This window comes from Lycorma delicatula, chromosome 2 (assembly GCF_047948215.1).
Source record: "Lycorma delicatula isolate Av1 chromosome 2, ASM4794821v1, whole genome shotgun sequence".
Classification (NCBI taxonomy): Eukaryota; Metazoa; Arthropoda; class Insecta; order Hemiptera; family Fulgoridae; genus Lycorma; species Lycorma delicatula.
Genome location: NC_134456.1, coordinates 105,484,265 through 105,499,965, shown reverse-complemented (window position 1 = coordinate 105,499,965; position 15,701 = coordinate 105,484,265).

Here is a 15,701-nt window from a genome sequence, read left to right as displayed (position 1 = left end):
GCACATCGGTTTGAATCAGACTTCATCTCCTTTTTTTTATAATTTAAATATATTGATTTATTAATAGTTATTAACCTCTCACTGTAAAAAAATTTACGGTAAATAATATAATTATTATTTAGAAAAATATATTATTATTATAACAAAAAAAAAAATATGAAAAAATGTCAGATGTTATTAAGGAAATAAAATTTTATGTACTTTTCATTTTAAAGAAATGTGTATATGTAATTTAGTCGGCGTACAAGGAAGTCATGTGGTGTTTACATCAGAGTTTTTAAAAAGTCGTCATGGCTTCTACATTAATACTAGTTACATTTGTGTTTTCAATCATAAAATTAAAGTTAAAAAGTTCATATTATTATAAGTACGGGTTACATTCAGTACGGTTTTTTTTTTTTTTTTTGATGGTGGCGAGAAGGGAGGGGTTTAAAGTTTATTTATTGGAGTAATTATTTACTTTAATAAATTATCCCGATTTGGAGAAACGTTATTCATTAGTATTAAATAAAAATTACAGTTAACAAAAAAGAAACACAGATTATATATATTTTTAGAGGGAGGAATAAATTTAAAGAAAGACTTTTTTAAATATTCATATGTAGGTTAAGCTTAACAAATTTCTTTTCAAAGAAATTTTCTTCATTTCAGGACCTGGAGTCTATAACAAGTTAGTAAAATACTGAGCAGTGCGGCATGACAAAATGCACAATTAACTCCAAAATAAAAATGTAGATTTGATTAAAGACTATATTAATTAGTTGAAATATAAACACCTGAAATAATATTAAATAAATACAAAGTGAAGAAAAGTACTAAAAAATTAATAAAATGTTATTTGAGCACATCTATCCAAGGGAGGCCAAAATATACAGGGTTTTTTTTTTAGTTTTAATTAGTGTCATTTAAAAATTCATCCACAGAGTAATTTGCTTTATAAAAGAAAATTTTTAAATTGCATCTTAAAATAATGTACGGGAAGATTTTTTTTTTGTAATTGTAATGATAATTTATTGCAAATGGCAATGGAAGCATAATAAGGTTCTTTCTCGTAAGCCAAAGTATTGTGTTTAGTTACACGAAAACAGTTCTGTTATCTGGTTTGATAGAGGTGAAATATTTTTATTTTTTAAGACTACGTGACTATTCTTTTTGGCATAGATTGCACATTCATGAATATAAGTACAAGAATAAGTTGTTAACACGTTTAATTTTCTAACTACCTATGTGATTCAAACTTACGGGCAACAAAAATGTTTATCTGACCGTCCATTTTTGGAAACTTGAAAACTTATCCTGACATTTTATGGAACCTCAAAAAAGGTGGTGTATGTAAGATGGGTAAATATTTAAGCATAATAAATATTTAACGTTGACAAGCTTACTGTTTAATTAAAGCGCCTACTAATTGGAGTTACTGCTCTATCGGTTTAAATATTTTTCTCCACAAATAAAATTTCTTCTTTCTCTCAGTATTTTCCTGCTACTAAATATTACCAATATCCATGAATTAATAATAATAATAATAAATAACAAAAAGGGATCATGTACCTGGAACACCCGAGATTTAATGATATTGGTACAAATGCTTATTAAATCCAACTGTCCATCTTTACAATGGGCAATTCCTTAATACACAAGGTACCAGGAAGCAAAGTTAATCTAACCCCCCACATTTTTACTATGATATTATATTACTTTTTTTTTTTAACAACAGCTGCTAGAGAATAACTTAATTAACTTAACTCTTTTTTAATTAATATGCTCTTTATTCACAGTTCTTATTATTTATTTTCTATATAGCTTTATTTTGTATCATTCTTGAAATACATCAAACATTTTTCAATTATTAATATTTGTATTTTCATCACCAAACTAACACACACGCGGACACGAAACCGACCGGTATGCAATTTGTATGACGAATGGGCGTAAACCAGGACCAATTTTCCGGCTCTCAAAGTAGCTGAGTTACAGGACCCGGCCACGAGCCCCAGCCGCTGACCTTATGTAAGTAAGCGTTATTTTATTTATTTTTATTTATTTTAAACATAGCATACATTCAATATACGTTCGTAAACAAACGTAATTCATTTTTTGCCGGTTAAAAAAAAAATCGAATTCTGATTACATATTCAGTACAATCGTCAGATGGTATAAAATTAAATAAAAAAGTAATAATTATAATACGTATTAACAAAACTCAAAAGTAAGCGTTACGAAATAGAAAGCTTGACTTTAGAGTAGTTGCCGGTGATCTTGTGACAAAAATTGAGAGAACGAAGTAAACACTTTTTTAATCTGTCGTATAGTTTTTTCCGATTGTCGCATTTTAATATGGATGTCAAGAAAAAAAAATAAACAAATAAGACGAGGTTACGTTTTCTATAAGACTTGATTTTTTTTTTCACGAAGCCTTTTTAAAAAGCTGCATAATTTCGATTAACAATTAAAAAAGGGGTGTAAAGGAAAGATTTCCAATAAAACATATGGAAACTTTCACTATTGCCAGAAAAAAAAAGTTGTGATTGTAAGCATGGGATTCAATACAGGGTTAATAAACATGTTAATAGCCTTATTAGCCCAAACCCACCGGGTTGGTCTAGTTGTTAACGCGTCTTCTACTAAATCAGCTGATTTGGAAGTCGAGAGTTACAGCGTTCAAGTCCTAGTAAAGCCAGTTATTTTTACACGGATTTGAATGCTAGATCGTGGATACCGGTGTTCTTTGGTGGTTGGGTTTCAATTAACCACACATCTCAGGAATGGTCGAACTGAGAATGTACAACACTACACTTCATTTACACTCGTACATATCATTCTCATTCATCCTCTGAAGATTTATCTAAACAGTCGTTACCAAAGGCTAAACAGGAAAAAGAAAAGCCTTATTAGCCTAAAGCTCAGCTATTAGTTGTGTTTATCCATTAACCCAGTACTTGGGTTAGTAGCGGTCAGGATTGCTTTGTGACTGTATTTTTAGTGGAAAATTATGTAGTGTGTAGTCAAATTATGTAGTGTATTTGTCTTTATTGTACTCTAAACTGAACCTACATTTTCCCAATTGAATCTGAATATAAAAAGTGAAATTCCAATTTTAATTCTTTGTTTTGAAAAATGCCGCATCTTTTCACTCATTATGAAAAGATGAGTGAAAAGATACTTTTCATTCAGAATATTCTGATGTCATTTTTGTATACGGTTTTTGCGATAGAAATGCTCCTGCTACAGAGGAGCATAAAGAATACCGACGTAGATATCCTAAACGAGTAGTTCCTAACCATAAAATATTTTGTAGAATTTTAAATTATTTTTGTGAGAATGGTACACTCCCAGTCACTTTTCTTTCACCAGAACATCACTTGGTACATGGTAATGAAAGGAAAACCTTTTCAGCATTCCATAAAACGTGCGGTATGGAGAACATTACATGCTCACTAACTGCATCCTTATCATGTCTGAAAGTTCAACACTCCAGCTTAGTGACCAGAAATACAGACGACTGCAGTTTTGTCAATGGGTTAACAATAATTACCACTTAATTCTGTTCATATTATTTTCGGACGAAGCTGCTTTTACCCGTAATGACTTTAACAATACACAAAATTCACATCGGTGATATGAAGAAAACCAACCCCACGGTAATCGAATCAAATTTCCAGCAACTCTTTTTAGTCAACGTTTGGTGAGGCATGATTGTAAACCAATTAATCGGTGGTTTCATACTAACAACGTGTCACAGGGTGAACTATCCTGGAATCTAAACAATGAATTTCCTACAGCGCTTGAAAATTTCTCATTGTCGAAACAAATTGAAATGTACTATAAAGCAGATGGGAACACTAACACTTTTCGAGAATGAAGTAACACAATTCTTAGATAAAAAATTTATTGGTAAATGGATTGGTGGTAGAGGGCCGGTAAATTGGCCATCTAGATCACTGGACCTTACTTCCGTAGATTACTGTTTATAAGGATGGATGAAATGCAAGGTATACAAGCAAAAAGTAGACACGCGTAATGAACTGATCGCTCGCATCCTCAATGCTGCTTTCCTCATCAAGGAAGGCAAGTTATCATTTGGTTGGCGACAAAAAATCTGCGGTAACGAGTTGAAGATATTGCATCGATATCTGTGGTGGAATTTTCAAAAAATTATTGTAAATTAATACAGAATAAACCATACTGAGTTTTTTTATGTAAAATATAATCTTCATACGAAATTATGATCTAATTGATAATTATAATTATAATTTTTATACAAAAGATGTAATGTTTTGAAACGTTTTATTTTAGTATATCATATTTATAAATAAAATGATATACGGAAAAAAATCTTCTTTTTTTTTGAAAATAAAATTCTTTAGCCTTTTTTTTTTTTTAAATCTAAATAAACAGATCATTTTTGTTACGTGGGAAAATAACCTTACCTTTATTTCGTATAGATCTGAATAATGTTTTAATGTTAATTTCTCACTTTAGAGTTTCAGTGATTTACTCCTTTAACTTCTGAGGATAAAATTAATTCATAGCGATTAAAATGCATGGAATAATTTATAACTTAGTTCTAAGTGATTAATCTATCACCATAAAATAACTATTGTTATGAATTCGGTATAAATGATATTATTTCATTTGAAAATATTAAGTAATTTTTAATTCAAGTTAAATGTTTTTATAGGTAATTTAAATATTCTTCTAAAGTAAAATTAATTTCCCTGGCTAGAATTAATATCAAATAAAAAAATATTCTTTATTCTTCATTGAAATTAACCATTAGAATGATTATTTAATTAACGCAGCTGGTACATTATGTTTGTAACTTTTTATTTATTACTGATTTCTTTATTCATAGTTTTAAAATAAATAACTAATCAGAAAGATGGTGAAATATTTATTAAACTTTAATAATTTTCTTGGAGAAATAATTTTTTATTTTATTTAAATTTTTTTTAATGCAAGTAAAAGATACGCTTCTAAAAAGTAATACACCATTAAATAACTGTTGTTTTTTTAATTAAAAATTTTTTCTCATTGTGTAAATTAAAATGAGTATTTATTTTTACGAATTTATAAATCAGTAATTTGAATTATGTCTAGCAATACTGTAATATGAAGCTATAGACGGTAGTATAAAAGTTCTTATCTTATATTAACATAATTTTTAGCCACTGAATGATTAACACGGTTTTCTTAAAATAAAACACTCTTAGGAAAAGTAATGAAATTCTGTGTATAATTATTATTCTGATTTAATTTACTTTCTGTTTTTTGAAGTGAAGCTTCTTTTTCGTTTTGCCATTTGGAGATTCAACTGAGAAAAAACGACCGTCACGAAAAAGCGTCACGCGCTATCTGATACACCCACTACGCCTTTCGCATGCTATGTGTAGATACTACAACAATTATACTCAGCTTATGCATATAGGTGCGTTCTCTCTGTCTCTCTCACTTGCAGGCTATATTACAGTGTGATGCAGTACAACTGACCATATACGTAGTACAGAAAACAAGTGCTCTAACTAATAATAATAATAATTATGTGCTCCAAGTTATTTAATGATTGTTTGTTTATATTTCTTATTAATAAAACATTTTATCATTTGTGTATACTGCGAATACCTTATTTTGCACCATTAATAATTCATATAATACTGCATAAGAAGCTTCGCTTCCGTCGTATATCCACACACGTTTTTATTATTATTCAGTAAGTTACAATATTTGTGTCACTATTAATGTTTACAGTACTAATGAAGTACAATAATCGTTTATCATTAAAAAATGGTAACATATTTATAATTTTTTTTTATATATCGAGTATGAAAACTAAAATGTCATCTAGAATTCAAAATGTTAACTATTTAGAACACGAAATAAACGTATTTTCTCTTTTACAGAAAGACTAAAGTTATTGCATCACGCCCAGAATAGTTAAAACAATGTAATGACAGCCCAAAGTTCTGAAAACAGTAACATCTGTATTTGGAGAAAGCTTTCTGCATTACTAGTATTATGTTCAGTTGTGTTGTCTTTATTCAAAAATAACGTTTTACGTATAGTGTAATGTGAAGGTCAGTAAATATTGATACAGAAAATGTCTATATTTCCCTACGTTAATCAAATTTCTGTACTGTAAAAGTTCGGTGTAACTCTATGAGTCAGAAATTAAAAAAAATAAATAAATAATAAGAAACCTTACTTTATACTAAGTGTTCCGGAACGTATTCGCCGAACTTCAGGAACTGATTCAGGAGGGCACAAAAATGAGCAAAAACGTTCATAAGTCCTATTTTGCTTTGTTTGCCTTCTGGACGTGATTTTGTGATTTTCAACAAAAAAATTATTTCTCACGCACGAACAACCTACTTTAAATAAATTTAACAAATCTAAGACAACAAAATAAAACATTTTGAAAACATCACCTTCAAAATTCCAAAATTGCGGTCATCTTAATGTTTTAACCTTCAATATCTTTGAAGTCAGTCGTTTAATTAAATTTTTACTTTTACAAAATTTATTAGGCATTTTGAATAAAATAACACCTCATTTGTAAAACTTCGTTGACAAAAAATCGAGTTATTGCAGATAATTAATTCGGCAGTACGCTTTTATTAATTTACTATTATTATTTAAAAATTATATAATTTTATTTAATAATAATTATTTAATTAATAATTTTTATTTGATTTAATGAAAGGAAATAAAAACAGGTAAAAAATTATCAGCTTGCATTACGGTGTGCAATATTCGAAATAATAATATGCGAAATCAGCTGATTTACGACGACGAGTTTACCAATAGACCAACCCAGTTGGTTAATATATTTTTTACTGCTTTAAAATCCAATCTAAATGTCTTTTCCCAGCGTAAGAAAATAATTTAACTTTAAGAGTAATAATAAATATTTTTTTTTTATTTGTGTTGTATCTTATTTTAGCAAATGTCAGCAGAGTTCAGCAATATCGTTGCTATATTTTTTTACTACATGAAGAATTTGTTTTAATTATCTTGAATGTCATGACATTTCAATACGTTATAAAATTTCCATTTCATCTCATCTTCTGAAGCAATACCTAAGGGTGGTCCCGGACGCTAGAAAAAAAAAATTATAAGCACTTATCACCAACAATCTGTCTTTTCTCTTCTCTGTTTCATTAGGTAAAGAGTAACTTGTGCCGAGATATTTCCTGCTTACTCAGTAAATCATTGCATTTAACATTTTGACTGCAATTGTTTTTGTTATTCTTAAAATGTATTCCTGCAGTAAATCAAATATTACTTCACAAAGGAAAAGTTATATAGTGAATATTTCATATAGTGTTTTAAATTTTACGTAAATTGCCAAGAAGGAAATGCTTGAAAACATTATTAATAGAAATATTTTCGGGTCGTTTATCTGCATTTATTTTCGTCTATAAAATAAACTACTGTAACTAAAACTTTCAGTTCTACTGTCATGTACTTCCACCAGTGAAGATAAAAATTTGTGAAAACTTAAAGTCTTTGGTTCTACGCTTCAGGACTAAAACTCACAGGCTATTTTTGAGGATAAATCACAATACAATTACCAATATTTTAGAAATATTCTAGTTAAGAACATAATTAAAATAGAGATTTCAAAGTTTCCAAAAATACTTATTACATACATTTAATAACTTACGAGTTCTTATCCACCTTTTGCTTGTAAATCCCAAATCGGTTTGGTAATGGCTGATATCATTTATCGCCATTTCTGTTCCTTGCCAGCCTCTTCATTTCATTGTAATAGTAACACCTAACTATTATAGTATGTAATATTATTATAAGAGTTATAATATTGTAATAATAGTTAGTATTATTATTATTATTAGGAAATCGCCACTGTTTTTCCTACTTGAAAATATACATTTTTATTGGTCTACCCGTGCATTCTTACCTTTCATCACAAATTTTGGTAAATTCTTATGTTTTAAATGTATGTTAAAAAGAATTAAATTTTATTTGGGAATACTGTACTTGAAGATTGTTTGCAGATATATTGTTTCAACTTTTCATTAAAATATATTACATGCATTAAAATATATTACATGTAGCGATGAAGCTATACTTTCTACTTCCTTGTACGAAGTAAAGAAAGTATTGTGATAGCGAAAAATGTCGGTTTTCAGATTTCAACGGAAATATCCTTTTTAACCATCACTGAATCCATTTTGACTAGTTTCGGCGTGACGTCTGTACGTATGTATGTATCTCGCATAACTCAAAAACGATTAGTCGTAGAATGTTGAATTTAGAACTGTTGCAACATTTACTTGTGCACCTTCCCTTTTGATTGCAATCGACTGAACCAAAAGTATCAAAAAAGCCCAAAATCCAAAAAAAAACTGGATTTTGGACTTTTTCTTAACTGCAGTAATAAACCCTCATTGAGAGCTTTTTTACGGTGTACCATAAGTGGTACTTTTTTCATTGGTTCCAGAGTTATAGCCAAATTAAATTTTAATTAGTGTAATATTTGGAAGTCACATCGGTTCGAATGAGACTTCATCTCTTTTTTTTTTAACTTTTTTTTAATTTAAATATGTTGATTTATTAACGATTATTAACCTCTTATTGTAAAAAATTTTACGATGAATAATAATACGATAACAAAAAGAAAATACATATATATATTTATTTTTTATATATATATGAAAAAATAACAGAAATTTTTAATGAAACAAAATTTTATGTACGTTTCATTAAAAAAAAAATAATAATGTGTAAATGTAATTTAATAGGCATACGAGGAAGTCATGTGTTGTCCACGTTAAATTTTTTAACTTACAGAATCGAGTTTTAAGGGTGAATGCTTTTACATCATATAAAAGAATTATTTAAGGTGTTAGTTTACAAATAAATAAAAATTTCGTTAGATTTGTATTGTAAATATGTTGAGTTTCTTTTTATTATTATTATTTTTTTTTTGTAAGCCGCCAGAGTAAAAATTACCAACCTTGTAGATGTAATGGGAATATTTTTCAATCAATAATATTAATGCAATAATAATATAATAGTTTTAAAAGTAATACTATTAGTAGTAATACCTAATAGTAGTAAAAGTAGTTTTATTGTTACCTATTCAGAGATCTTTTAAATTGTATGCCATTATAACGTCGGAGAAAAACATATTCCATACTTTTTATTTTTCTATGTTTAAATAAATTTCTACGATTGTTTCCACTTAGAAGAACTAATGCTTTAAGTGAAAATTGTAATTGATTCTATTACAATTTGAAAATCCATTAAATCTTTTTATTTTAAAGATTAAGCATAATCTTTTTATTATTTTACCAGTAGTTTCAAATATAGTTTTCTTATATTCTTACTATCTTTTAAGGAAGTATACAAATCAAATTATAATTGAGACTTTCGCTTCCCTACTATACCAAGTTATATTTTTACATAAACGGCTTCTCTATATTTTTCCCGGGAATCATTCTGTTTTTGGAATTTACGTAATTAAAAACACATGCTTGCCTGGCTTTCCATGCGTATTATAAACAACATGAACACTTATTACACGTATATGAGATCAGCTATCAATGGGCCCCCTGTCTTATAGACTGTTCTAGACAACTGCCGAATTTTGGAATCCCAAACAAATCAGTTGATCGATTGGTTATTGATATAAAAATCATTATTTTTTAAAAATCTGGTTTTATACTTTGTTATTGAGTATTTTTTATTAATAAACAAACTAATGTTCATTATCATTATCATTATTCCAAAATTTGATCTTAAAGATAAAGGACCATATAAAAATTGTATTGGTCATAGTTTTTAGAATCATATTATGTTAAATTAAAAAATCTGATGTGGACACCATATGACTTCCTTGTACGCCAATAATTTAATTGGCGTACAATAATGAAAAGTACATGTTTTTAAAAAATGAAAAGTACATAAAATTTTATTTCATTAATAACTTCTTATATTTTTTATTATCATTATTGAATTATTATTTATCGTAATATTTTTTTTTTTACAATCATAGGTTAACAAATTATTAATAAATCAATATATTTAAATAAAAATTAAAGTTAAAAGAAAGGAGATGAAGTCATATTAGAACCGATGTGCCTTCCTCTTGTAAGATCCAAATATTTCATTAATTATAATTTTATTTGGCTATAACTCTGGAAGAAACAAAAATAAGTGCCATTTATGTTAAATCGTTGAAAAGCTCTCAATGAGGGCTTATTAATGCAGTTAAGAAGAAGTCTAAAGTCTAAATCTTGAACTTTTTTGGACACTTTTGGTTCAGTCGATTGGAATCAAAAGGCTAGGTGCACAACTAGATGTAACAACAGTCCTAAATCCAAAATTTCAACATCGTACAAATCTAATCGTTTTTGAGTTATATACGTACGTACAGACGTCACCCCAAAACTAGTCAAAATAGATTCAGGTATTGTCGAAATGGATATTTCCGTTGAAATCTGAAAACCGAAATTATTCGCGATCACAATACTTCCTTTACTTCGTACAAGGAAGTAAAAATAATTAAATAAAATATATTATAATAATTTATATTATCTAAAGAAATTTTATATAATCTGAAATTATTACTCTTAAACTAAAACCAGTGAAAAAAAAAGAAGAAAACTCAAATATTTTTAATCAAGATTGGTAAACGAACTGTTTAAAATCACTTATATAAATGAGTGGTTAATTTAAACTTATTAAAACGCTTCATGGTAAGTTATTGTACGGATCTGAATAAAGTTATATTAAATTGGTCTCTTTTTAAAAATCTTTTTTTTTTGAAAGAAAAAATTAAATTTCATATAATTAAAAGGATTTGATCTCGTATATATTATTCCATCTTAGAATAATTTATTTTACGAACTAATTTCTCTATTTTAAATGAGACAAGAGAGTAATATGACACGAGCAAATATATTACAGTATATAATTGTAATCTTTTAACAGTGAAAATTTGAAAATAATTTCACTTAATTTTACATAATTTCAAGTGAAAGATATATTAAAACTGATTTAAAACTCTTTTATAACAAAATTTTTACGAAAAGGTAGGAAATTCGAGTATAATGGTGTTTCTTGCTTACGTTTAAAGTAATGGTTGTGTTAAAACCAGATATGATATTAATTCTAAACTCTGCATACCAATGTTAAATTTATATAATGTGAAAAAGGATTTATTCTAAATGAAACCATACAGATACGCTTCACGTATATTCTTCAAGAGCTTTAACGGGTTTTATTCATTTAATATATTCTACACTTTACAAAGGATTTAACCACTCTAACGTGCAATTATTTTTTCACCCTACTCTATGCATTCTGACATGCATTCAATTTATACATCCGCACATAATCAATTTCCTTTTTTGTAATTTATGTTTTCTTATCGTTGAATTTTACGGATCTTGTATTTCTTTGCTATTCTTTTTCCAAATAAACAAATATTAATACTTTAAAATGGCTTAAGTTAATTTAACATTAAAATTATCTGGAACGCCAGTAGTATTTTACTAGCAGAAGTCGTCTATTCAAATGAACGAATACTGAATTTTTCACTTCCCTTTTACGTGTTTCTTTGCTCTTTCAAGTTCAAAAAAATATTCTGTACCTACAAATCAATATTGTAAGATCAAATGAACTACTTAAAATTCGATTTGTGATTAGTGTGTATGAACGAACTGATGTTAGAGATCGCTTCATTACATAGTAGATTTCTTCAATATTTCCAATGATAAAATTTTCGGAATTGATACAAAACCGATTTTTCTCTCTCATCCTTTTAAAGGCAATTTTAATTTCAATTAAATTTTCAATTTTGTAGTTAATAAGTTCACAAAATTTTTATTTTCTTTCACCTTGTAAAAAAATATCAATCGGCATTTATAAATTAAACTTCTTTTTTACTGTTATTTCGGATTGTAATCCAAATAATACAGTTTTTAAACGTAATTTCACCTTCGTATATTCATATATTTCGTATATTCCTTATTTTGCGTGATTTTTTTTTTCAGTCAGATCTCAACTCGGTAATCTAACTGGATTGGTCTAGTGGTGAACGCGTCTTCCCAAATCAGCTGATTTGGAAGTCGAGAGTTCCAGCGTTAAAGTCCTAGTAACGTTAGTTATTTTTACACGGATTTGAATACTAGATCGTGGATACCAGTGTCCTTGGGGTGGTTGGGTTTCAATTAACCACACGTTTCACGAATAGTTGAACTGAGACTGTACAAGATTACACTTCATTTACACTCACACATATCATCCTCTGAAGTATTATCTGAAGGATAATTACCGGAGGCTAAACAGGAAAAGAAAGAAGATCTCAACTCGGTAATAGTTAAGGAAAAAATAGAATTAGTTATGAGAGATTTGGTGGTAATTTTCTTGTTTAACAAATCAAAATTACTGGTAACGGAGATGGATGAATAGAAGAAAAGTATGAGAAAGATAAAATTGGATAAAATTAGAAATAAGGATATAAGAAGTAGTATGCAGATGGAGGAAGATATTAAAGATGATGTTCAGCAGAGGAGTTGAGATAGTTTGGTCATGTGAATGGAATGGAAGATCAAAGCTTCTTTGAAAGGTTTTGAATGGGTATCCATGAGATAAAAAAAAGAGGACAACGTAAACTCGGCTGGAAGGATGAAGTGGAAGAGATAATGAAGGGAAGAAATATGGAAGTAGTGGAAATAGAAAATAGACAGAAGTGTAAAATGGGTGAAGATAAATTTGGTCTAGTCAGCTGTACAAATCAGCTAAAAGTAAAAGTGACTGTGTAGATCGTTTGTACTATAATTTATACAATGTTTTTTTAAAAATAAAATAAGTAAAATAACAACTAAAAGTAAACGAAAAGTGTTTCTTACTGCAGCGTAGAGATAAACGGCACTACATAGCTCAATCTATATTTATTTACCTACTATTTTTTTTGCCTCCAGACACTTTGCGACAGGTTCCTACATCTTGACGCTTTGGTTTCAATTATTAACGGTTCCTCTAAAAGCCAGCATGAATAAAGAAACGAAAGTTAAATATCAGTATTTTTTGCAAGAATTCGTTATAGAATCAATCCCATTTCGACTATTGAAATTATTATGATGTTTATTGAGTTTAGTGATATTATTGTTAAAGTAATTTTAATTATCTTTTTAATTTTGTTAATCTATTAGTTGGAGGCTACTTATACTTTTTGTACTAAAAAGATTTAATTTTTATTTTCCTCTTCAGTAAATTGATTGATAAAGAAATAATCAGATTACGTCTACAAAATGTCAGTATCAGATTGCGGCTTCTAGCCCAAGGCCTAACTTTAAATCCAGTTTAAATGTAAAAAAATAACAGGCTCAAAATAAAGAATAATCAACTTGAAATTATTCAATTTCATTGAATAATTGAATAATTTTTACAAATGAGAAATTTTAGCAAATATCTATTTTAATTTTTATAAATATATTTTTATAAAATGCAACGAAAATAAAGGTTAATGTAAAAATTTCCATATACATATTTCTTTGTATTACATTTTTTCTAATTATTATTTAGAAAAAAATTTTAAGTAGGAATATAATGATTACAAAGAGTTAAGATTTTAACAAATTTAATAAATGTAATTATTTTAAGTTATAAATTACTTTTCTCTCGCCAAATTAAAAAAAAAGTTTGCTTCTTAAAAAATGTAAAATGTTTACATGCATATTTATTTTAATACAGTGGATTCCAGCTAATTGGACAACTTCGGGACCGGGACCGTATTATCCTATTAAACGGTTGGCCCTCTTAAGCGATATTAACGAAGAATTAGGAGATATACACACATACAGTACAGTTCATATTAACTTTTAAATACGGTTTAATCTCTTATTATTCAGTTTTATTTTTATTACAGTATTAAGTTACATAAACAAATTATTAAATTACAAAATGATTAAATTATTTTTTGGAGATCATAATTTTAAAAAAACTAAAAAAAAAAAAATAATAAATAAACTGATAATATAGAGGTACAAAAGAAAATAATGAGTGCCTATTATTATCAGTAAAATTTAAAAGAAGTACATTAATGTTCCTTACTTGGTTAATTCTTATACTTTGCTCTATTGTTACACTTTCATTACGTGGAGTTCTACAAATCTGCCATTAACTCGCAGTTCTACTAGCGGGCTTCCTTCATTACTTTCTTGCATAAAATATTGCTGAAGGTGAAATTTTTTTTCATCTTGTCTTATAGCGCATCTACAAGCGTTTGATTTCGGGTTCGTCTTCATCATCTTCAACTTCATCTAGTTTTTGAGTACTTTCTTTAATTATTTCGTCATCACTCCCACACAACTTAAAAGAATTACGTACTATGCAGACTAGTACGTATAAAACTTTTCTCCTAGGGGTTAAGGATACGTTATATTTCTTCCTATACCATTTAAACAACGATTAAACGAACATTACTAATAAAAATTGCCGGCCTTCATGGCGCAAGTGCGTCTCGGCCTTTCATCCGGTGGTCCTGGTCTCGAAACCCGGTCGGGCATGGCATTTTTCATACGCTAAGCTTATCTGGTGATATGATTATACAAAAATAAATGTGGTATTTGTCGAATAGAATAAAAAAACAAACGAGAAAGTGGACTGTATAAGCGTCATTTTGGGCTGTTAAACCGGAGTATTTTTACATGGATTATACCAGTATGTTTCTGTTTTGACAAAACTTCCCCAGTTAAACGGCTGCCCAGAATAATCGGAATTCACTGTATTTGTATTACTGAAAAAGAAAATTCTAGTTGAACAAATAAGCTGTTCGTCTGTTTAAATAATTTTTAATATTAAAAATTGTATTTGGATTAATTTTTAGACGTATTTTATATATTAAATTTGACATAATTATTCTTATTGTTATTTTTATGTGGATATTCCTTTACATTATTACAATGCAAAAAAATACTTATCATATATAAAAATGGAAAGTTTTTCTGGTAAATAGAAAAATTTTAATAGTATATTTTGTGTATAAATTTAGTTTCCAACATAGCTAGTTCCTAGATATTTCTTATAAAGCTTTATTAGTTTTTACCTGGTGAAATATGCATTACATAAAGAAAGTTTTTCAGTATTTACAGAATTTTTTAACATAGTAATGAAGTGATTTTTATTTCATCTATTCCTGTTTTTTTGTTTTAGTGTACTACTTATAGAATTTAAGCTTAGATAAATATAATTCAGGTGTTTCATAAATAGATATTTAACTTCAATAGAATGTATATTAAAAATTTATTCAGTTGTTAGGTAAATTTTAATAATCTGGGCGAAAAATATTAAAATATATAACCTGGGCGAAAATAAAACGTATAACTTTCATATCCGTTTGTGAAAATTATCTAACAGGCAGAATAAGTTACATGATTTTATTTATCAATTTTTTTGACACAAAAATTAGTATGAAAATAAAATAAATCAAGCAAAAATGGTTTTATAATAATGAAAAATAATTACGCATTATAAATTTTATATTCCTTAATTTTTAAAATTTATAATTTGAATTTTCATCACAAAAATAGATATAAGATAATTTTTTTTTTCAAAATGAGAATGTTCAATTAAAATAAAATCTTAAATTTCACTTATTTGCTACTTCACTATTTATTTAAAAATCGTTGGTAAAAATGGTCAAATTTTGCAAAGATATGAAAAATGATTAG